Source organism: Prionailurus bengalensis, chromosome E2, assembly GCF_016509475.1.
Source record: "Prionailurus bengalensis isolate Pbe53 chromosome E2, Fcat_Pben_1.1_paternal_pri, whole genome shotgun sequence".
Lineage (NCBI taxonomy): Eukaryota > Metazoa > Chordata > Mammalia > Carnivora > Felidae > Prionailurus > Prionailurus bengalensis.
Window position 1 is genome coordinate 17,132,440 of NC_057352.1, and position 25,654 is coordinate 17,158,093.

Consider the following 25,654-nt stretch of genomic DNA (forward strand, 5'->3'; position numbering starts at 1 on the left):
ATACACCTACAGGGGTGCCTGGCTGGCTCATTTGGGGGAGCTTGCAACTCTTGATCTTGGGGTCATGAGTTAGAGCCCCACATTGAGTGTAGACATTACTTAAAATATATACGTATCTACAGGATAAATAGAAAAATGTATTAATGTCACATGAATGCATGCAATGAATGCATCATTGTCAATAATGTTCAGATTCCACTTCTTATTCTACTTAGAAGAGAAAATGATGGACCCTGGAAAACTGGCTTACAAACCTCAAAAATAGCTTTGGGGGAGGTGCCTGGGTGACTCAATTGGTTAAGTGTCTGCCTTTAGCTCAGGTCATGATCTTGTGAGTTTGAGCTCCCTGTCGGGCTCTGCTGACAGCTCCAAGCCTGGAGCCTGTTTCAGATTCTGTCTCCATCTCTCTGCCCCTCCCCCACTCGTGCATGCATGTGCACTCTCTCTCAAATATAAATAAACATTTAAAAATTATCAAAAAATTGCTTTGGGGATGAGAAAAACACTGCTACTTGCAGAGAGTTAAAAAAAATTTTTTTCAAAACATGAAATTGGAGGGGCGCCTGGGTGGCGCAGTCGGTTAAGCGTCCGACTTCAGCCAGGTCACGATCTCGCGGTCCGTGAGTTCGAGCCCCGCGTCAGGCTCTGGGCTGATGGCTCGGAGCCTGGAGCCTGTTTCCGATTCTGTGTCTCCCTCTCTCTCTGCCCCTCCCCCATTCATGCTCTGTCTCTCTCTGTCCCAAAAATAAATAAACGTTGAAAAAAAAAAACAAAACATGAAATTGGAAAAGACCAAAATTTATATATTATTCATTCAATTTAAATATATAATTCATCTAAACTAATACATATTATAACTACATATCTCATTTCCCTAAAAATTTATACAATCAGGACAATCCCAACAAAATCTTCTTGGCTCACTGTGAAATATTACTGCATTGGAAAAAGTACCTTAGATTTGGGGTCACCTTGTGTTTGGGCATTCGTGGTGTCCATATTTATATTTTTTAATTGTAGCCTTTTGTACATGCTCTTAAGAAACTTACTTTTAAAAATTAATATATTTTAGATATATTGCTATGCTGATATATCAGTATCTATATCTATATCTCTACCACCTACATAATATTTTTAAAGATCTGCACAGTAAAGCAAAGTTTGTACTAAAAATTACAAAACACTTGCCTTTTTGTTCTTTTTCTTTTCCTTTTCCTTTTTTTTTTTTTTTTTAAGCCACATACCTTGAAAATCCTTAACATTGTTAAGGTTTACCAGAGGTTTAGCTCTTGCCTAGCTCTGCAGCGTCATCGCTTAAAACTATCCCTTTCTGTTAGAAACGCACTAGTTTTCCCCAGAGGCTGCCCCCACCTCCAGACTCATCCGTGCTTTTCCTACTTGGTATGACTTCCTCTTCAGGGAATCTTCTCTGGCCCTTCAGATGGCTGCACCTGTTCTTCCCCTTTTCTAACTTTTCCCCTGCTCTTTTCCTGCATGCTGGGAAGTCTAACGTGTAGAGAGTATTGTTTACCCCTGTATTCACCATCACTGCTGCGTGGCCTGGCATCTAGTAGGTGCTCACTAAATGTCGGCTGCATGAATGTGAATGAAAAGTTGTGAGAAAGGAATTCCCCCAACATTTGGAAACAGGGCTGATGTTCACTACCAGGCCATTCTTTTCTCCTGTTGGACATAAACAATCTCACAGACATCATATCAGACAAGGTTTCTCTGAGACCATGACAACATGAAATAAAACAAGGTCCCTCTGTGGCCCACTGAATAACAAACATCCCCCTCTCTCAGCTGACACAGGGGTTTATTTTTGTTTATATTTTAATAAAGAAAATTCACATTTGACACCAATATTAAAACTTCTTATGTCTTTAAAACTGATCATAAATGATAAATCAAACAATGTGGTTTCTATAAATATACAATTTCTTTTTTAGGAAAATGGACTTTTTGCACTTCTTGTTGATGATAATGGTAACAGCAATTTCCACTTCTGAAACGCTTACTGTTCCTATTCCTGGGCTTCATGCTTTACATGGCTTCTCTCATTCACCCCTCACAACTCTATGGTATGGATCCTACTGAAGTCTCCTCGGCAGACAAAGAGAGGGGAGAATACTCATTTATTCTGAATAATTTTGGCAGAAAGGGTGCTTTTGGTCAAAGATGTGAGGAAAGGTAGAAGAGGTGTGGAGAAGAGGGGAAGGGAAAGCATGTTGTGTGTCCCCACAGAGCTACATGGTTGGAATTTAACCTTAGAACAGAGAGGGTCAGACCCAGGAGCTTATGGACTTGATGTCACATGGACATACAGAACTGATATATGACCCAGAGCTTTGGAGAGTGCCTTGGGTGTTCCCTGGCACAGAGCCCTCTGCTGCCCCAACATCTTGAGCACGAGTGTTGAAGGCAACAGGAGGCAATGCTTTCAGCTTGATACAGAGACAGATGAAGCAGAACATAAAAGATGTGCCTCTAAGTCCACAGGACCCAGAAATCACCCAGGACCCAGGGAGGCCTGGGGAGGAGATGGTCCTTCTCCAAAAGCTGATAGGGACGTGGGCACCCAGGAGTCTGGGTGACTGTTAAAGGAACTTCATCTGATCTTACTCTCTGGGAAGACCTAGCACACATACAGGTCATCTTCCTGGCCTCTCTTTGAACGTTTCTATGGCTTTTCAAAACTTTATCTTCCAAAATTCTCTGTGACATTTATATTCCAACCCCTGTTGCAAAAGAGAAAGAGAGGGAAGGAGAGAGAGAGAAGAAAAGAAAGAAAGAAAGAAAGAAAGAAAGAAAGAAAGAAAGAAAGAAAGAAAGAAAAAACAAAATCTCACCACTTCCAATTCATAGAATTGTAGCGTGGAAGAAATGTGGAGGTGATCTGCTCAGTCCTTGTTTTGCAAATCCTGGAATGAAAACAGCAGTGTTTACCAGAGTTACTTAACATTTTGGTAATGATATTAATTTCAATAGCTATAACTTGCTGGGCACTCAGCATATACTAGGCTCTTCATGGATTAGCTTCTTTAACCCCCACTGGACCCCATGATGTAAATTCTCATCCTACATGAGGAAATTGAATCTCAGAGAGGTTATGTGACCTACTCAGCCCCAATAGCACATAAGTGGAGTTGCTGTGATTTCTTTTATTCCAAATATCAGAGACTTAACCACTCTACCATCTCAACTGCCCATAGCAGTTGCTATTTATTGAGCTCCTACTGTGTGCTAGTCACTAGATGAAGCCTACAGACAGAGCCATTGGTGGAATTTCTCTATTCACCTACCAAATTCTTATTGAATTCATATTGTGTGCCATGTACTATGCCATGTGCTGAGGATACCACAGAGGACAACTGCTCTGGGGCAACATGGAGCCTGGTCAGATGACTTTCATCCCTCAAACCACAACTGCTGACTGGGCTTGTGGTGGTTTACACCTCCCAGTGAGCCTGCGATTCTTCCCCCCTCTGAGCTCTCCTCTAAAGCGGAAGGAAACATGGGTAATCCTGAATAGTTTTTGACTTGTACTCACATTCTTTAGTACCATGTTTCCCAAGAGTATCCCAAGGATGTGCAAAAACAGCTGCTTTCAGTGTTCTACATTTAAAGCCAAACTCAAAGGAAGGAATGGAGGAAATGAAAGACAAAAAATTTTAAGACCTACAGAAACAAATAATGTGAGGAATAAGCTTAAGAATTCGCTGAGCTTTCACCAATGGGTTAACAAGGCTTAGGGTGGAAAGCCAGCACAGGGAGAAAGTGCCACCAGTGTAGAAAGCATAGAGCGGAAAGTCACTTCCACAAGATGGAAGTGTCTGTGAACAGGTAGAAGCAGAAAGCCCCTGCAGCAGGGTAAAAACGTCCAGAGCTAATTAGCAAGAAAAATGCCTTGTTAACCCTGAGGCAGCAGGGTTAGCCCCTAGACAAGTTAAGATAAACAGACACAGTGCCTGGTGGCTGCAGTAAACGGCCATCTGCTCAGCACTGGGACTTAGATTTGTATTGACCCAAACCCCTAACACCATGTACCTTTGAAACCCCCTTTCTCTCACACACATGAATTAATGGTTAGTGTTTTATTGTCTCTTTCTGCATGTCCATCATGTTTGTAAGCCTTCTGATCCTAATAAATATGGAGCAAGGACCCTTACTTGGGGCTCTCGTCTCCTCCCGGACATTAGCCTCTCTTGTATTCAATTCTGCATCCACTCTCTTGCTGGACAAGAGGGAACTCCGACTCAAAGTCTGTGACAAAATAACAATTTGGCAAAAGTAAGTCCTTACATTAGTTTAAATGTAAATTGATTAAACTGCCAATCAAAAGATACAGATTGACAGGATGGGTTTTTAAAACTCAGGATTCAGGGGTGCCTGGGTGGCTTAGTCATTTAAAAGACTGACTCTTGGGGCGCCTGGGTGGCGCAGTCGGTTAGGCGTCCAACTTCGGCCAGGTCACGATCTCCCGGTCCGTGAGTTCGAGCCCCGCGTCAGGCTCTGGGCTGATGGCTCGGAGCCTGGAGCCTGTTTCCGATTCTGTGTCTCCCTCTCTCTCTGCCCCTCCCCCGTTCATGCTCTGTCTCTCTCTGTCCCAAAAATAAATTAAAAACGTTGAAAAAAATTAAAAAAAAAATAAATAAAAGACTGACTCTTGGTTTTGGCTCAGGTCATGATCTCACGGTTTGTGAGACTGAGTCCTGGGTCAGGGTCCATGCTGACAGCATGGAGGCTGCATGGGATATTCTCTCTCTCTCTCTCTCTCTCTCAAAATAAGCTTTTAAGAAATTAAAAAATAAAAATAAAAATCAATATTCAACTATATGCCATCTATAAAAGATTGAAAACCTCTAAGGACATATATAAGTTGAAAGTGAAAGTATAGGAAAAGATATTCCAGGTAGATAGTAGCCAAGAGACAGCAGGAGTAGCTATGCTAATGTGGACTTTAGCTCAAAAATTCTTACGAGAGACAAAAAAAAGACATTATATAATGATAAAAGGGTCAATTAAGATGACATACAATTATGAGCATATATACAACAAATATCAGAGGTCCTAAATCTATGAAGCAAACATTGATAGAACTGAAGAAATACACAGCTCTACAATAATAGTAGACTTCAGTTCCCACTTTCAGTAATGATAGAAGAGCCAGATAGAAAGTCAGTAAGGAAACAGAGGACTTGATTAACACTATAAACCAGCTGAACCTAACAGACATATACAGAATACTATTTTGCGCCAGTCTCAACCTATCAATAATGATGCTATAAATGGCTGGAGGTACTTACCTGGGCTCAGGTTCCCTTTTTGGAACCAGCGTTGTAGTTGAACTGGCCCTTGTGGCTTCAATGCAATCACTATCAAAATTCCAGTAACATTTTTTGTAAAAATAGAAAAATCCATCCTAAAATTCATATGGAATCTTAAGGGACCCTGAATGCCCCCCAAAAAACTCTTGAAAAAAAAAAGAACAAAGTTAGAGGTCTCACCCTGATTTCAAACCTACTACAAAGCTACAGTAATCAAAACAGTGTCGTACTGACATTAAGATGGACATACAGACCAGTAAAAAAGAATAAGAAGCCCAGAAAATTACCTTGCAGTATAGTTGATCTTTGACAAGGCTGCAAGACCATTCCATGGGGGAAACAACAATCTTTTCAACAAACAATTGAAAATTGGATTTGGGGAATTTAATTTGGGACTGGGAAAATTGAATATTCACATGTGAAAGAATGAAGTTGGACCCTTACCTTACACAGTATAAAACTATTAATTCAATATGGATCAAAGACCTAAGTGTAAGAGTGTAAAACTATAAAATTATTAGAAGACAACATAGGGGAAGGGTTCATGACATTGAATCTGGAAATCATTTCTTGGATATGATACCAAAAGTACAAGCAATAAGAGGAAAAATAAATTATATTACATAAAAAGTTTAAACTGTGCATCAAAGGACACAATCAACAGAGTGAAAAGGCAACCCATAGAATGGGAGAAAATATTTGCAAATCATATACCTGATAAGAGGTTAATATCCAGAATATATGAAGAACTCCTACCACTCAACCACAATAACCCCAAACAACCCACTTTTAAAATGAGCAAAGGACTTGAATAGACATTTCTCTAAAGAAGATATATAAATGGTCAATAAGAATATAAAAAGATGCTCAATATCACTGACCAGGGAAATGCAAATCAAAATCACGATGAGATATACTACCTTACACCTATTAGAATGGCTACTATCAAAAAGAAAAGAAAAACAAAATAACAAGTATTGGTGAGGATATTTAGATTTTGGGATCCTTATGCACTGTTGGCAATGTAAAATGGTACAGATGCAATGGAAAACAGTATGGTGATTCTTCAAAAAATTAAAAATAGAATCACCATATTGTCCAGCCATTCCACTTCTGGGTATATATCCAAAATAACTGAAGAGAGTGTTCAAAGAAATTTTTGTACACCCATTTTCATAGCAGCATTATTTACAACAGCCAAAGGTGGAAGCAGTCCAAGTGTCTATTGCCAGGTAAATAGAACAAAATGTGGTATACACATACAATAGAATTATTCAGCCTTAAAAAGGAAGGAAATTCTGACACGTGCTACATACAACATGGGGAAAAGTTACAGACATCATGCTAAGTGAAATAAGCCAGTCACAAAAAGACAAATACTGTATAATTGCACTTAAATGAGGTATCTGTTATAGAGACTGCAACTAGAATAGAGGTTGCCAGAGATTGGGGGGAGGGCAGAATGGAGAGCTGCTATTTAATGAGTTTAATCAGGCTCGTAGTTTCTCGTTTTGTTTTTTTTATTACCTTTTCTCTTTTTTTGGATCAGAGTTTTTAAAATTCTTTCTTTTTCCTTCCTTCTTTTTTTCCTTTTCTTTTCCTTTCTTTTTCTTTGGAATCAGCCTTACAGTTTTTTGATTCTCTGTTTGGTTTGTTGTACCCTTTCCTTTTCTTTTCTTTTTTTTTTTTTTTTTTTGAGATCAGGCTTTTTCTCCCTCCCCCGTTTTTATCAAGGTTACTTGAACAAACAAATCAAAGGTTTGGACCTAGTTAAAGGTCCAAACACTCCACCACAGGAAGCATGGAGGAACTCTGCAGAGGACTGACCAGTAGGAAAGAGCAGCCAAAACGCAACAACAGAGTATACACAACATACACCAGAAACACTTCATGAAGTGCCAGGCCCTGGACAGGGTATGACCCCTTTTTAATACAGCAGTACTCTCAGGTTCAGGAAACACAAAACATTTTAAAGCACACAAAAGACAGAAACTTAGCCAAAATGACAAGATGGAAGAATTCTCCCCAAAAGAAAAATCAGGAGGAAATCACAGCCAGAGAATTGCTCAAAATAGACACAAGCAATATATCCGAACAATAATTTAGGACAATAGTCATTAGATTACTAACTGGGCTTGAAAAAAGCATAGAAGACACCAGAAAAATCCTTGCCGCAGAGATCAAAGACCTAAGAACTAGTCAGGATGAAATAAAAAGTGCTGTAACTGAGATACAAAACAAACTGGATACAGTGACAATGAGGACTGAAGAAGCAGAGGAGAGAATAGGTGATATAGAGATAAAATTATGGAAAATAATGAAGCTGAAAAAGAGGGAAAGGAAATTATTAGATCATGAGGGGAGACTTAGAGAATTAAGTGATTCCATGAAACAAAACAATATCCATATCATAGGGAGTCCCAGAAGAAGAAAGGGGAAAAGGGGGCAGAAGGTTTATTTGAACAAATGATAGCTGAGAACTTCTCTAATCTGGGGAAGGAAACAGGCATTCAAATCCAAGAGGCACAGAGAACTCCCCTCAAAATCAACAAAAACAATTCAACACCATGACATATCATAGTGAAACTTGCAAAATACAAAAATAAAGAGAGAATTCTGAAAACAGCTAGGGACAAAAGGTGCTTAACCTACAAGAATGGAACATAATAAGGTTAACAGCAGACCTGTCCACTGAAACTTGGCAGGCCAGAAGGGAATGGCAGGAAATACTCAATGTGCTGAATAGGAAAAATATACAGCCAAGAATTCTTTATCCAGCAAGGCTGTCATTCAGTATAGGAGAGTTTCCCAGACAAACAAAACTAAAGGAGTTTGTGACCACTAAACCATTCAACCACTAAACCACTAAACCAGCCCCACAAGAAATTTAAGGGGGGGGGGGGTTGTCTCTCTGAGTGGAAAAAAAAAAAAAAGACCAAAGCAACAAAGACTACAAAGAACCAGAGAACATTACCAGACACACCAACTCTACAGGTAACACACTGGCACTAAATTCATGTCTTTCAGTAATCATTCTGAATGTAAATAGACTAAATGTTCCAATCAAAAGACATATGGTATCAGAATGGATAAAAAAAACAAGATTCATCTATATGTTGCCTACAAGAGACTCATTTTATTTATTTATTTAATGTTTATTTATTTTTGAGAGACAGAGCATTAGCAGGGGAAGGGCAGAGAGAGAGGGAGACACAGAATCCAAAGCAGACTCCAGGCTCTGACCGGTCAGCACAGAGCCCGATGTAGGGTTTGAACTCACAAACCTTGAGATCATGACCTGAGCCAAAGTTGGACGCTTAACGATTGAGCCACCAGGCGCCCCTACAAGAGACTCATTTTAGACTTAAAGACACCTACAGATTGAAAGTGAAGGGATAGAGAACCATCTTTCATGCTAATGGGGATGAAAAGAAGGCCAGAATAGCCATACTATATCAGACAAACCAGATTTAAAAACATAGACTGTAACAAGAGATGAAGTAGGGCATTATATCATAATTAAGGGGTCTTTCCATCAAGAAGACCTAACAATTGTAAATATTTATGCCCCAACTTGGAACACCCAAATATGTGAATCAATTAATCACAAACATAAAGAAAACTCATTGATGATAATACCATAATAGGAGATTTTAATACCCCACTTACAACAATGGACAGATCATCTAAGCAGAAAATCAACAAGGAAACAATGGCTTTGAATGACACACTGGACCAGATGGACTTAACAGATATATTCAGAACATTTCATCCTAAGGGAGCAGAATACACATTCTTCTTGAACGCATATGGAACATTCTCCAGAATAGATCACATACTGGGTCACATATCAGCCCTCAACAGGTACAAAAAGATCAAGATTATACCATGCATATTTTCAGATAACAAAATGCTATTTTCGTAGCATTTTCAGATGCTATGAAACTGAAATCAACTATAAGAAAAAAATTCGGAAAGCCCCCAAATACTTGGAGGTTAAAGAACATCCTACTAAAGAATGAATGGGTTAACCAGGAAATTAAAGAAGAAATTTAGAATTATCAAACTCAACACTCAAAAAAAAAAAAAAACCCCAAATAACCCAGTGAAGAAATGGGCAGAACACATGAACGCTTTTCCAAAGAAGACATCCAGAGGGCTAACAGATACATGAAATGATGGTCAACATCACTCATCATCAGGGAATACAAATCAAAACCACAATGAGATACCACCTCATACTGGTCAGAATGGCTAAAATTAACAACTCAGGAAACAACAGCTATTGGTGAGGATGTGGAGAAAGGGGAATCCTGTTATGCCTTTGGTGGGAATGCAAACTGGTGCAGCCACTCTGGAAAACAGTGTGGAGAGTCCTCAAAAAGTTAAAAATAGAACTACCCTACAACCCAGCAATTGCACTACTAGGTATCTATCCAAAAGACTTAAAAAATTGCCGATTCGAAGGGGCACATGCACCCTAATGTTTTTAGCAGTGTTATTATCAACAATAGCCAAATTATGGAAAAAGCCCAAATGTCCATTGACTGACAAATGGATAAACAAGATGTGGTAGATATATACAATGGAATATTACTCGGCCATCAAAAAGAATGAAATCTTGGCATTTGCAACAACATGGATGGAACTATAATGTATTATGTATGCTAAGCGAAATAAGTCAGTCAGAGAAAGACAAATATCATATGATTTCACTCACATGTGGAATTTAAGAAACACAACAGATGAACACAGGGGAAGGGAAGGAAAAATAAGATAAAAACAGAGAGGGAGGCAAACCATAAGACACTCTTAATTATAGCAACAAACTGAGGGTTGCTGGAGGGGAGGTGGGTAGGGGGTAGGGCTAAATGGGCAGTGGGCATTAAAGAGGGCACTTGTTGGGATGAGCACTGGGTGTTATATGGAAGTGATGAATCACTGGGTTCTACTCCTGAAACCAATACTACACTGTATGTTAACTAACTTGAATTAAATAAATTAAATAAATTAAAAAATATAAAGAAGCTCACTTGAGCATTGGTATCAGTCTTTCTTAAAACTCCATAGATGATTGTCTGTATGTTGCCTACTAAATAAAAATATTGCCTATGTTTACAGACCCTCTGGATGTTGACAGTTATGTGACCAAACGCCTAGACCCTGAATCACATTGTTAGTGTGACCCAAAGCCTCTATGTAAATTAGTTGTTATTATTTGGCTTGGCCTAAGGCCTGTACTCCAAATAACCTTGTTAATCCCTGCCTAACACAAAGCCGCTCGTAAACAAAGACATTTACCAGGCAAAATATTCCAAAGAGGTAAAAATAAGTAGGAGCTAAGGAGAAAAAAAAAATACCTCTTTCTAGGTAAACTTGAACACTTTACTACCAAACCACCATTCTAGAAATGACAAAACAGTTCTATAGAGAATTTCAGTGAATGGCCCAAGTGCCCACAGATGGCAAATGACCAAGTTAGAATTAAGACCCAGAATAAAATTCCAGAGTCAGACTATTAACCATCAAGTTGTGCTATCTCCCAAAGGCACATAAGAGTTTCATCTGACACAAACTGACACAGTTAGATTTCAAAGGCTTCAACACAGTTCTCATTACTATATTCTCTTAATCTAAAGTCCTCTGTTACAGGAGTGCCTGGGTGGCTCAATTGGGCAAGCCTCTGACTTGGTTTTGGCTCAGGTCATGATCTCACAGTTTCGTGAGTTCGAGCCCCATGTCGGGCTCTATGTTGGCAGCATAGAGCCTGCTTGGGATTCTCTCTCCCTCTCTCTCTCTCTGCCCCTTCCCCACTTGTGCTGTCTCTGTCTCTCTCAAAATAAATAAATAAACTTTAAAAAGTGAAATAGGGGGCGCCTGGGTGGCTTAGTTGTTTAAGCAATTAACTTTGGCTCAGGTCATGATCTCACAGTTTGTGAGCTTGAGCCCTGTGTCGGGCTCTGTGCTGACAGCTCAGAGCCTGGAGCCTACTTCAGATTCTATGTCTCCCCCTCTCTCTACCCCTCCCCTGCTCAGGCTCTGTGTCTGTCTCTCATTAATAAATAAACGTTAAAAAAAAGTGAAATAAAATAAAATTCTATGTTAAAAAATAGTCAATACCTATGCCTGATATTCTCTTAGTGCAAGTTCTGCTCACCTAATGACTAGAACCAATGCCTTCTACCTTGCTTTGTTTTAAAAATACATCTTTCAAGATCAACTATAAATGGAATCTAATTCTATCTAAGCTTAATTCTTCCCCCAGCAGATAATATGTAAAATAAAGGTTTACTATTTCCTACAGAGAAAGAAACTCCACTAAAATGTGGACAAACCAAGACTTACCACATGCCTATGTATATACTAGGTCGGAGGAAAAGGGGCATTGGGAAGGGTCTGAATTTACCAATGCTCTCTCACTGCCATGGGCTGCCATCAATCAATGAAAATAAAAGGCCCATGAACATCTCTATCAGGGAAAACATACATGGAGAAGGAAAGCACATGTAAGAAAAACAAAAATCAAGTGAAAAATAAACAGCATGTGTAATAACTTGCAAGGAAAAATCTCTGTTAAGACAGAAGGCCATGAAAGACTTGCCAAATGAATATGGCCACACCAGGTAGGCCACGGGAACTCACTGGGCAGGCAAATCCCACCCTCTTCTGTGGACCTCAGCATTCATGCAGGCCCAAGCTGTGCTTTCCTGCTTTCTATGGCACTCATCTTAGGAGAAATACACGAGGGGACAAGAAAGTCATCAGGAGACTAGACACCAGGGCCAGAAGTAACTCAGGCCCTCCCCTGGGTCTACAGATGCACCACAGGACTTATTTGCTTTGTCAAGGGGAGGCTGACTGTCTTTGACAGAGGGGTTCAAGAATCCGTCAGCGGCCAGCCACTGAGGAAAGAGCCCTGGGTCCTGGAATGCTTCTGGGAAGCACCATCCCCCCTGTCCAAGGAGGCAGGTGCTAAGTAACTGGTGTGCCCCACCAGGGAGGGAGCCCCTCCACAGCTGGGCCTATGTACACTAGGGAAGAGGGTGTTTTTCCAGGGGGTGGGGGGCAGTGGGGTTGCAGACCTGCAGAAAGGGATTCCTGAAAGGCACTGGGAGAGGCAGAAGCTCCGATGTGTGGTGCCAGGGCATGGGACTCCTCCACCCACATCTAGGTCTCAGGGAAAATGGATTTTCAGGTGACAAGGCTATGGGATCTTTATTACCTCACTCACCAGATATCATCCCCACCCCACCTGGCCTCACATCAGATCCCATTCCTATCCGCTCCATTTGGATTTCGGTCCATAGTGTATGCAGTCTGTAGTGTCTGTATCTGGTCATCAAATCTGGCCGGCATGGCCGTAGTGGTGGCTACGGCTGTGATCCAGAGGCCCATGATCTAGGGGAACCGAGGAGAGTAAAGCAGGCTCACCCTCCCCACCTCCCGGGTTACACCCTCCTCTTTCACCCCCTCCCCACCGCCCACAACGCTCCAGGAGCCCAGCAACTCGGGGTTGAGGCCCGCCCTCCAACTGCACAAGTGCGGGCAACAGATATTGCCAGCTTCACCCGGAACCACCACCATTCCTAAACGAAGGGCGGAAACTGTAGGGGGCGGGGGCGCCCTCTGGCGGTAGTGTTGGACAGACTGAGGCACAGGCTGTGGCTGTCCTCTGTCTTCTAGTGGGTCCAGCGGATGGAAAGATGGGAGGGAGGGAGGAAAGAAGAGAGGGAGCGAGGGAGGGCCAAGCTAGACTGACCAAGCAGGATGAGAACAGTAGCGTTGGTATCCCTTCCCTTGCGAGTGTGCCTGGGATGATTCTGGAAGGGGTCTGCCCTCTGACCCTGAGATGGGACTACCCCTGTGTGCTTCCAGGCCAATTTGCTCCCTCGCAGGCTTCAGTTGCTCCCTCGCAGGAGCCAGAGCCAGCCGGAAGCCAATGAGCTGCGCAGTATGGGTGGAGGGATGGGATTTGTCATCTAGGCTTAGGGATGCTTACAGTCCCCATTCTTCCTAGTGACCTTGTAGCTGTTTTTGCTGTGTTTGGCTGTGTAGCTGAGTGTGATTTTTTTTCCTCCTCATTTGTTCTTGGTTTTCTTAAGGTGTGCCTGACCTGGCAATGGCTTCAGACCAGCAGTTGTAGGAAGCCCCTCTCCATCCTAAAAGGCACCTTTCCAAACACAAGAATACAAAAAGACCTGCTCCGGAATGCCTTTCAGACTTTGAGGAAAGAGGTCAAAGAAGGTGCTCTTCACTCTTTAAGGCCCCACCTCACCCCCCTTCCCAAAATTCATGTATATCACCTAACCATTGTGCCATGATCCACAGGAGGCAAGTCACATGAGAAGGGTATGATCCACTCCGTGGCTGACTTGATGGCAAATTTACCACTGATCCACTTCCAGTTTAGCTGTTTTGGCCTACCAGCATTTCATCTTCTGGCTTCCACTCCTTACTGGGAAGCCGGTCCCCGTTTGAGTTTGGGGGAGTAGAAGTGGAGGTGGGAGGGGTGTTTTCCAGAGGAGCGTTGCTACTTGGAATGTGCTTTCTTTTCTTTTCTTTTTTTTTTTTTTTTTCTTTTCTTTTTTTTCCCCACCCACTGCAATCTTGTCTGATTTGGGGTTGGCACCAGCCATGTTTCTTCTTGTGGTCCTGGATTTGAAATTCTTGATTGTGAGCCTTCCGGGGCTTCTTCTTGCTGCCCAAGCATGGCTTGGGGTCACTGTCAGTCTTGCAGTATCCAAATACTGCCTCAGACATACACTTTCTTCCTCCATCTTCCCTTGCTGGATCCCAATTCTACACCTATTCAACTTGATCTTTCTGTTCTCTGTGCCTGTGTTTGCTCCTCAGCAATTTCCATTATTCCCTCCTCCTCCTATAGGGGACGTGTTATATTCCAGTGGGTTCATTTTTCCTTCTGAAACTATTCTGCTGAGGTCATCACTTACATTTTTTGTATGTCATGGGCAAAACTTTTTTTTTTCTTTTCTCCTGGTTTTTGTGTTGTTTTTAAACTCCTAGAAGAGATTTCATTTCCTGTCCAGCCTGAGCATTTCTCTTCTGTGACTGAATATATGTCCCTACCTCCCCTGCCCCTACCAAGGAACTGTCTTTGAGCATAATTCACATCAAACAAAATGCACTGCCTTTCCATTTGGTGTCTGACAACATTTGGCAGATGTCCTTGGAGGCGGTTTGCTGCTGTCACCAGAACCTCAAACACTGGAGGGGATGGAACCCAGAAAGTCTCTGAGGAAACTATGAGTGAAAAATCACTGGGGACTAGAAGAAACTGCTTCTTTTTCCTCAGGGTTCTCTAGAGAACTGCTAGAAGCCTTTTGTGGGTATCATCACCATGGAGGTGCTGATGTCCCGACATGCAGGATTCCAGTCAGTGGTGGCCTCTAGTGGTGTATGCCTGAACTGAGACTCAGACACAGCCATGATCCAAGTCCACACTCCAGGCACCTTACCCTCAAGCTCTCCTGAACCAGAGTCAGCTCTAAGACTCACACATAGTGTCTTGACCCAAAACAAAGTCAGGCAGGCCAATCTCCAAACATACGTCATTCTTTGTATGGTGTTGGATTCTTTCTCTCTTCAAAAACCACTGTCTCTCACCCCAAACACTGCACCCCCAGACAGCCAACCGCCACACTGGACTGTATTCCTGACTGAAACAAGTGGCTCCAACCAGGCCCAGTCTGTCAACAGGGGTCTGGAGAGGACATCAAAACTACCAACCAGGCCTACTTTTCTTCCTCCACAAAATACTGTCTCCTATCACAGTTTGAGACTTTCCCTCCAGGAGGAGGAAAAATCCTTGTAAAGACAAAGGGCCATGAAAGACTTGCTAAATAAATGTGGCCACACTAGGTGGCCACATACGGATTGGGAAACCCACTGGGTAGGCAAATCCCACTCCCTTCTCTGGACCTCAGCCTTCAGGTAGGCCAAGCTATTGTTTCCAGGGGTACTGGTCTTGGGACTAGAGAATAAGAAAGGTATCAGGAGACTAGATGCCCCAGACTACAGGAATTCAGACGAAGCCCTCCTCTGAGACTACAGATACAAGGCAGAGGGACAGGAGCTCCATAGGACTTGCCAGCTTTGTCAAAGGGAGGCTGGCTGTTCCTGACACTGAGGTCAAGAATATGTCAGGAGGATAGCCACTGAAGAAAGAGCCTGGATTCTGGAAGACCTATGGGCAGCATTATTACCCTTTCTCTCCTCCTCTATAGTCCGTGTTATATTCCAGGGAGTTCACTTTTCCTTCTCCTATGTCCACTTGTTCTTAAACCTGTCTGCTCAGGCCATTTCTTTTGTTGTTTTCAGTTGTGAGCATCTTTTTCTCATTTCCTTGGTTTATTTTCTTGTTTTTAAATTTTTTTTTCAATGTTTATTTATTTTTGGGACAGAGAGAGACAGAGCATGAACGGGGGAGGGGCAGAGAGAGAGGGAGACACAGAATCGGAAACAGGCTCCAGGCTCTGAGCCATCAGCCCAGAGCCCGACGCGGGGCTCGAACTCACGGACTGCGAGATCGTGACCTGGCTGAAGTCGGACGCTTAACCGACTGCGCCACCCAGGCGCCCCTATTTTCTTGTTTTTAAACTCATAAAAGAGATTCCATTTCCTGTCCAGTTGACCACTGCTTTTCTGTGTCTTTCACTTATGACTGACTTTATATTTGTACTTCCCCTGTATCAGTAAACTTTCACTCAGAATTTCATTCAAACATAATTCACTCAAACAAAGCACACTGCTACTCCTTAAGTGTATGATGATTTTTTACAAACATAGAGGTAGAGTGCTGCCATAATGGAAGCTCCAACACAGGGAAGGGGCAGAACCTGGAAAGCCTTTCAGGTAACTCTTTGCAAAAGCCACAGAGCCAGGAAGAAAACATTTCTTTCCCATTGTGTTCCTTTCCACAGTGATTATAACCACTTCATCCCCCAATCACCATTGTCAGGGCGCACAACCCCTGACACAATTTTTTGAAGTTAGTAGCCCACATGTCCAATAGCGGTATAGATCTCAGCTAGGAGTCCATCTCAGCTAGAATCAAAGTGCGGACATCAGGCTGTTAGGCAAGCTATCCATACTGTATCTTTCCATGAAGCACATCAGGCTGTCATTGCCCAGAAACCAACTCAGGTGGGGAAACTTCAACTCATACTTTGTCCTCACTACAATTTTAACTATCTTGTCTCCATAAAGCCCTGCCTCCTAATCCAAACTAACCATCAAAAGCCATCAATGGGACTTGGCAAAGCAAAATCCTGGTCATATCACACCTAAGAAAAGCAGGTCCTACCTTGCCTAATTTTTGAAACCAGGTCACTGGAGAAGATGGAGGATAAATTCTCAACTGGTTCTATATAGTCTTCAATTCTTCCTCCACTAAATACTGTCCAATATCATGGCTTTCCCACTTCTCTGCAAGAGGAAGAAAACTCTTGTACAGGCAGAAAGCTGAGGAGGATTTTTTTAAGTGAAGAGGTTGATAATAGGCAAGTGGGAGAGGGACACTATGTAGGGTCTTCCATCAGGAACCCTTAGTGACAGACAGCACCTTGTACTCTGGGGAAAGGTAAGGCCTGAGAATCTTATCTGGCAGAGTGTGCCTGGGGAAGGAAAAGGCATGTCTGTGATAAAAACCAGAGAACTCTTGGAAAACCAGAAAGCACCTGGAGCATCTTCTTTCTTCTAGGAAGACAAACATTCTATTTTTCTGGAACTGCCTTTTAAGTTTACAGAACTATGCCTTCCTGTTTGGAGAGGTTCTCAAGGAATTCAGACCAAGGCCTCCTGTGGCCCCCTCCATTAGTTCGTACATTCAGGGCAAAGGGAGAATGGCACCAGATAGCTGACCTATCTTTTAAAGGAAAGTCCAGCCAGTCCCTGTCACATGGGGCAAGACTCTCCCAGGAGGACAACTACTTTGGAAAGAGTCCTGGCTCCAGGAAGGCCTCTTGGAATATTTGCTCCTGTGGAAGAAGTAAGGTGCCTGCTAGCCCACCCATATTTACATCCAACTCAGGAGGTAGCACCCTCAATAGCCAGGTTCAGTTATCTGAAAGGAATTGGGGTAAGGAATTGGTGATATAAGATAGGGCAGGTGCAGCATTTCCAGGAAAGTGCTCTAAGAGGCATGGCCCCCCTTGGTAGAAGTTTTAGAATTGGCCCTGTGGAGGTGCTGGCCCACCAAGGTGCCCAAGTCAGGAGACAGCACTCTCCATGACCAGTCCCAAGTACAGCTAAAAGAGGTGGGGTGGTTTCACTATTTCTAGGAATGTGCTCAAAGAGTCGGTAACCCCTGGAGTTTGAGGCCAGGATTGGGGTCCTTTTTCAATGTCTGAAGGAGGTACTGGTCTCACAATACCTATGAGTGTCTATTTACAGTAGACACTAGCACTTAGGGACTTGGACCTTCATATCCCTGCCCCCAACCTACCAGCCACATTCCCTCCATACCAGTCTGAAGAGGTGACAAGGGGAGCCTAGGATGTGCGGTAGGATCCTTGTCTCAAGTCTTCATTGAATGTGTGAATGTGATTGTCCCTGAAGGAGTCTGCCAGAGATATGAATGAATGAATGAATGAATGAATGAATGAATGAATAAATAAAGCAAAACAAAACAAAACAAAAACAAAGAATATAAACATAACAAGAATACTCACTGTCAACTCACTTTCATATTATAGAAGAGGTACAACAATAGGCCATGTACAGTCTTTATAACATCTCACAAGCCCTCTTGCTCTAAAGGGAACCACATAACTAATTGTAGATACATTGAGAACAGGAACTTCACGGTGGTACAACATTATAAACTGAGCTGCAGATCTTAATGGAAATTCTGCCATTTTCCCACTAATGTCTTTTTTTCTGATCCAGGATCTGCTTTACATTGTTGTTATTTCTCCTTAGCCTTTGCCACCTTCCACGTTTTCTCAATCTTTTCTTGTCTTTGAGGATCCTGATGCATGTTTATTTTGTGTAAGTCCTAGGAAGAAACAAAATCAAAATGAAATTCATAGAATTCTGTTATCATTGAAATCATTTTTTCTCATCAACATATATGTTTCTTCTGGGATATATGCTATTGTTATAAATTTCTCTGTTGATATTTTCTTTGTACAAAATAACTTTTGGTTTCACTATGCTTTACATACAATGGGATCATTCATTCTTAGCTCTTGGCCTTTTCATTCCTGTTGTCTAGTGATGTTACCTGCATTCTATTTTTCTTTCACTTTAAAATGATATCCAATTGCTTATCTCTTTGCTTTTTCTTGGTGGAATGGTTGCTCCTTTGATAGCCCTTTTTTTTCTCTGGAAGGTTCCATGGTTTTGTTTTATACTTTCATCAAATCTTCTCTTATGGTGATATCTACATGGCTCAGTTGGTTAAGCATCCAACTTGGCTCAGGTCATGATCTTATGGTTTGTGAGTTCAAGCCTGGTGTTGATCTCTGTGCTGACAGCTCAGAGCCTGGAGCCTGCTCTGGATTCTGTGTCTCCCTCTTTCTGCCCCTCCCCTGCTCACAGTCTGTCTCATGCTAAACTAAAGCAACATCGATAGTCCAAAACTACTCTGTTTAGACGGATCTGCTTACACAGTTGACCCTTGAACAATATGGGGGTGTTAGGGGTGCTGACCCCCCCATCAGAGTTGAAAATCTGGATATAACTTAATTCCCCAAAACTTAACTACTAATGGTATACCATTGACTGAAAGCCTTAACAATAACATAAACAGTCAAACAACACATATTTTGTATATGTATTAAATACTATATTTTTAGAATAAAGTAAGCTAGAGAAAAGAAAATGTTATTAAGACCATTATAACGAAGAGAAAATACATTTGCAGTACTTCACTGTGTTTATCGGAAAAAAATCCACAGATCAGTGGACCATGCAGTCAAACATACGCTGTTCAAGGGTCAACCATACTGTCTACGGGGTTGTTGTTTTTTTAATGTTTAGTCATTTTTGAGAGAGAGAGAGAGAGAGACAGAGCGTGAGCAGGCGATGTGCAGAGAGAGGAATACACAGAATCCAAAGGAGACTCCAGGCTCTGAGCTGTCAGCACACAGCCCAATACAGGTTTGAACCCACGGACCATGAGATCATGACCCGAGCTGAATTCAGATGCTTAACCGACTGAGCCACCCAGGCACCCCTCTACTCTTTCTGCTAGGTCTCGCTCATGTGGTTCTGTTCCCTTGCATGACTTGTTATCTATGACAGCTTGCTGGTCATTATCCCTAAAAAGTTATTTGTGGAGGCAGAAGCATAAGATTGGTATGCCCACCTGCAGTGTGGACTCTCATTCATCTTGCCAGGTATTAGCCAGCCCAACTCAAATCAAATTTGAGGTTCCTTAATTGATTTAGGTTGTGAGTCCATAATTTCCCACATCTAGTAAACTTGAAAAGAAAGAAAAATAGAACTTTGCCCCAGGAAAAGCAAATGAGGATTGCTGGGAATGGATCCCAATCATTGGTATTTTTTAAGTTTCTGAGTGACTTTAAGATTTAGCTAGAATTCAGAAGCACTGGACTTAAGAGAAAGGCAGAGTATAGGGGCCAAGTTGTAAAAGAAGAACATCTTTAGACTTAAACATTATATCTAAACATGATCTTCAGTCATGGTCCCTCATACATGGCACTGACCATAAGCTAAAGATAAGAATTTACAGTTTTTTTCTTTTTTTCACAAAAATATTTACAAAAACAGAGAGAAAAGATTAATCACTATGTACTCATTATCCAGATTTAACTTCTATTTTGCCAATTTTGCATTAAGAAAAGTTATTTTTAAAAACTAGGAAATAAGGAAACATTACTATGTCATCCTGTGTGACTCTTCAAAGTCATACCAGAGCATGGTCCAAAAACCCACCCAAGGTTGGGACACTTGGCTGGTTCCGTCAGTTAAGCGTCCGAATTCGGCTCAGGTCATGATCTCACTGCTGGTGAGTTGGAGTCCCATGCCAGGCTCTGTGCTAACAGCTCAGAGCCTGGAGCCTGCTTTGGATTCTGTGTCCCCATCGCTCTCTGCCCCTCCCCCACTCGTGCTCGCTCACGCTCTCTGTCTCTCTCTAAAAAATAAACATTAAAAAAAAATTTTTTTTAAATAAAAGTTGACCCAAGGTCTAATAAGCCACTCTAGTGAAGGTTTTCTAAATTCAGCACTGTTCACATTTTTGGCCAGATAATCCTTTGTTGTGGAAGGTTGTCTTCTGCATTGTAGAATGGTTGGGGGCATCCATCCCTGGCTTTTACCCACCATGTGCCAGTTGCATTCTGCCCATCCTTCCCCTCCCACCCCCCCAGATGGTGACAACCAAAACTGTCCCCAGACATTGCCAAATGTACCCTGGGGATTAAAATTGCACAGTTTGAGGGTGCCTGGGTGGCTCAGTAGGTTAAGAGTCTGACTTTGGCTCACGTCATGATCTCACAGTTGGTGGGTTTGAGCCCCATGTTGGGCTTTGTGCTGACAGCTCAGGGCCTGGAGCCTGCTTCGGATTCTGTGTCTCCCTCTCTCTCTGCCCATCCCCCACTCATGTTCTGTCTCTCTCTCAAAAATAAATAAAAATGTTTTAAAAAATTAAAAAATAAAATAAAATTGCACCAGTTTGAGATCCTACTACTTTAGTGGAATACAGGTGTAATTGGCTTTTTACTAATTAGGACTCAGACTATGCATATGCATAGCTAGGTATTCACTTGCAAAAAATTGATGCATTTCATCTATTAGTCTATTACAGATGCAAATTGATTTTTTACAGAAAAGATAACCTTAAAGGTTTGGTTTTTATTGCCCTGTAGGACATGAAATAGTTTTGTATCTAAATTTGCAATCTTATTCCAAGAGTCTTTCTTCCACTAACTTGGCTCCAGCAAAGCAATGATTGCTCCATCATGCAGGACAAGAGGAAAATGCTAATAATCCTCTCTGATCTGAAAGAAAAATCTCACAAGTTTAAGGACGTCTTTAAGAAATCCAAAGACATCAATTATAGTATTTTTACCACAGCATCAGTTATCTATTGCTGTATAACAAATTACTCCCAAACTCAACAGCTTAAAACAAGCATTTAGTATCTCACACAGTTTCTGAAAGTCAACAATACGGGAGCTGCTGGTTAGAGTGCTGAGTCTCTCATGCAGTTGCAGTCAGTCTGTTATTGGCAAGGCCTGCAGCATGTCAAGGTTTGACCAGGGCTGCAGGATCTGCTCCCAAGATGACCCACTTGGATGGGGAGGGTATCAGTTCCTCCCTGGCTGTTGGCAGATTTCAGTTCCTTGCTACATGGGCCTCTACATAGGCTGTGTCAGCATCCTCATGACATGACAACTAACTTCTCCCAGAGTAAATTATTTGAGAGAGAGAGCAAGAGAGAGAGACAGAGAGAGAGCAAGTGACCACACCTTGAAGACAGAAGAGGTATCATTTATAACTTAATCTTAGCAGTGGTGTGCCATCACTTCTACTGTATTTTATTAGCCTCCTAGACCAGCCCTGGTCCAATGTGGAAGGGGACTACACAAAGGTGTTAATGGCAACAGGTAGCCATTTTGGGGGTCAGCTGTTACACCAGTTAGTATGATGACCAATTGGAATTATGTTTTTTTAAAAAGCTATTTTCATAAGACAAGGTAACCATTCCTAAAGATTCCAATGTCTATGATACGTAGAGCACTGCTTTGGGTGCTATGAAATGAATGCTGTCAGTATGATGCAGGCAGGCTGGGTCTGAGGACTCAGGACGGTTCCACAGGACCAGCCAAGAGGGTCCTTGGCTTTATGCAGGAGAGAAATCTAATGAGAGCTGGAGAAAGTGAAGACAGAGTTTACTGAAAAGTGTGAGTGACAAACAGAGAATAGCAGACAGAGCGTCTGGGAGACTCAGGAAGGAAAAGAGAATGAGTCTCATCATCACTTGTGGTTAAGTGTTTACATTGGAAAGGGGTTTAGAGTACTCAGTTTCTTTCAGGAATCCAGGGTAGGGTCCAATCAAAGCAAGAGTTTGATGAACAATAGGTGTTATTCTGTAAATCACCAACGGTAGGGGGTGTTGATGCCAGGGTCAGCAGAGGTTTGTTTGAAGCTATGTCCTGGAACACGTTTGGGATCTGGCTCTTATTGGATATCATCAGGTGTTTGGGGCGCAGGACAAAACCCAGAGAATGATTAGCTTTCTTGCTTCCCCCTTGAAGTGGGAACATAGCCTCTTTGGCTTATTCACAGGCAAAATATAGAACCTGAGTAAACAGGGGTGCCTGGGTGGCTCAGTCGGCTAACCAGTCTGATTCTGGATTTCAGCTCAGGTCATAATCTGAGATTGGGCTCCATGCTGACAGCACAGGGTCTGTTGGGATTCTCTCTCCTCTCTCTCTGCTTGGTGTTCTCTCTCTCTCTCTCTCTCTCTCTCTCTCTCTCTCTCTCTCAAAATAAATAAATAAATAAACATTAAAAAGAAAAGAAGAGGTACCTGGGTGGCTTAGTCTGTTAAGTGTCTGACTTCAGCTCAAGTCATGATCCTGCAGTTCGTGAGTTCAAATCCCACATCAGTCTCTGCACTGGCAGTGCAGAGCCTGCTTGGATTCTCTCTCTCTTGCTTGCACTCTCTCTCTCTCAAAGTAAATAAATAAACTTAAGAAGAAGAAGAAGATGATTAGTAAATGGGGCCTAACAGAAACTCTGCTTACACACTCTGCATACAGTTCCTACAGACTCTGCCTGAGACCTTGCCCATGAGACAGGCTAGAAGTGCTAGAGTTTTAAGGCCCTTGTAGTAGCACCCAAAAACGAGGAATGAGAAATGATGTACAAATATCTCAGCTTCAGTGGCCCTTGAACGAGACAACTTGTATCTACACTGTCTTCCAGAGTTCCCCACAGCACTGAGCTCCCATTGTTCACAGGGATAATCCCCTCCTTGATACACTCTGTATTGGGTTCCACTCCTCCTTTGTCACTTCCCTAGCCCCTACCTGCCAAAAAAACTGCCCACACTCACATCCTTGTCTCAGGTCAGCATCCGGGGCAGGCCACTGTTAGAAAGAAAACCACAAGCCCCAAATCGTGTCATTTATCTAAGCCTCCAAACCAGGGCTTAATACTACCTAACTTAACTGTAGTTTCAACCTCCCGTAGAAACGTTAAGTCTTAATTGATGAAGGAGCATGAGGCAGGCTGAAGGATAAAGTACAAGCTAGCACCCCCACCCCCACCCCAGGTGGGATCTGTGTGATATTCCTTGGACACTCCTGGTTCACCCAAGAACAAAGGAAGGGGTTTAAGTGCTTGCCATGGTAATGGGGGAAACTAAGGCGAATGAAAAATTAAATTCCCTTTCTGCCTACAGCCCATTGACAAGTCCTTGAAACAGGCAGAGTGACCTCCCTCTACGAGCTCAGCTGCCTCAAGGATGACTCTTTTCTGGGGGCAAAAGAGATCCCGGCTTAACATTGTCCACTTCCTTTATCTCAACTGACCCAGGATATATGCTGGCAATCATGCTCCAGGTTTATGGTCCCCGATATGCATCTGAAGGGTCTCATCACTTAGGTTTTATTAAACAGTGATAAATGGTGTTTCCCTAGCAACAGTTAGCCCCTCAAGGTCCTGGAAACCTTGCTTCCAAAATCCCTTAAAGACATACTCTATCCCTGACCTCCTCCCAACCTGAGGGTATATAATGAGTTACTTGTCACAACCCCTGTACAGCTCTTCGTGCCCATGGGTCCCGTCCCATGCTTTAATAAAATCACCTTTTTGCACCAAAGATGTCTTCAAGAATTCTTTCTTGGCCCTCGGGTCCAGACCCCATCATCACCCCAAAACTTCATCATTAACCAGTATATCAGGAATTTTCTGATTAGAACCAATGAGGTAAACTGTTACTTGGGCCCTCTCCATCCCCCTAAAATGAAATTATGTTAGTTAGGGATTAGCTCATCAGGGACCACAGTGAGAAATTAAATAAACTATCCTGTTTCTCAGCATGTTTGTTTTTCAGCTTTATGAGTCCTTGAGAACTTCCCTGTTCCTGGAAACCCACCAAAGTTATTCAATTGAGCAGATGTCTGGGAACAAAAAAAATCATAAATGTTCCTGGGAAATTGGGAGTTAAGCAAACCCCTGTTAAGTTATGCTTGAACAATTTTTATAAAGGTTTTCTCAGTTCCTGTGACCACTTCTTAATTGCAAGAATAGCCTACCAAAAGGTTGCCCGCTAGCAGTATAAATTGGTCCTGAAGTTTGTGTTAGAGACAGAACTTTGTGGACTATCTCTGTCTCCGTACTACCTGCAAATAGTAAAATCCATTTGCTCAAACCAAAAGACATGGGTCAATCGTTTGGCTGATGCACCCAAGCTAGGTGCCCTTTGTGTTCAGTGACAAACCTGGTGATCCATATGGGTCAGTTATCCACCTAAAAAGACTCCCTGCTCTTCCACCTAAAGGAAGGTGACCTTGCCTGGAACAATCCTTTCTTTTGCTAATAACTTTCTTGCCCCTTTCCCACACCGCCCCATCTTCCTATAAAAGCTTTCCATTTTGTACAACTTCGGGGAGCTCCTTTTGACTTGCTAGATGGGATGTGGCCTGATTCATGAATCGTTCAATAAACTCAACAAGATGTTCAAATTTACTCACCTGAATTTTTATTTTGTAACACTACTTAAGACAAAGTCCCTGTATATCTGGCCCAGCATTAACACAAGGCAGGGAATTATGTCTCTCTAAATTTTTTTTATTTCCTATGGGATCTCTCATATCAGCAGCAAAAACATAGAGTGCTAAAATTCTTAATTATCATTTATTTAAAATAGTTGAAATCCTAAAAAAAAAAAAAGAAAAAAAGTCCTGCTTCCAACATTTTCTTTCGGTAAGAGCCAATAGCTTCCTACTCGCCCTCTCCCATGGCTCCGCCCTCACCGGAGTTCTCGACCCTTCCTCCGGTGGCCTCAGTGTCCCCAAGGGAAGAGCGTCTTAGCTGCTCTCCAACTCCAAGAGCCGTTGGAAGAGAAGTTTCACCTTTTTGGGGGGAGCTCCTCCTATAAGGCGGCCCCGCCCATTACACGTAAGAAACGGTATAAATGTACGAGGCCATCTTACCTCAGCGCCTGCCCTGCTGGAGACAAAGAAAGCTCAGCTTGGAGGTTAGGTCGCCTCCATATTGGTCACAGCCGGTTTGGGCTTCGGAGATGCTAAAAGCAGCCGGGACGTCTGTGTTTGCAGCCCCAGCAGCACTTGTTTCTCCCAGCCCTAAAACAGCTTAACCCTCTGGTC

At 42.4% G+C, this 25,654-nt stretch overlaps 1 long non-coding RNA gene across 3 annotated transcripts; it reads right to left on the bottom strand.

The window, feature by feature from the left end:
• Nucleotides 1-2,847: 2,847 nt before the first annotated feature.
• LOC122495071 lies at nucleotides 2,848-25,610 on the bottom strand. Of its 3 annotated transcripts, none has more exons than XR_006300322.1 (4): nucleotides 25,481-25,604; nucleotides 18,031-18,345; nucleotides 17,814-17,910; nucleotides 2,848-2,924 (listed from the first exon to the last, which is right to left on the bottom strand). It is a non-coding gene; the product is annotated as an uncharacterized LOC122495071 (long non-coding RNA). The 3 variants fall into 3 exon arrangements; XR_006300320.1 differs by having other exon boundaries at nucleotides 18,020-18,345; XR_006300321.1 differs by lacking the exon at nucleotides 2,848-2,924 and having other exon boundaries at nucleotides 16,106-17,910; nucleotides 18,020-18,345; nucleotides 25,481-25,610.
• Nucleotides 25,611-25,654: the final 44 nt, after the last annotated feature.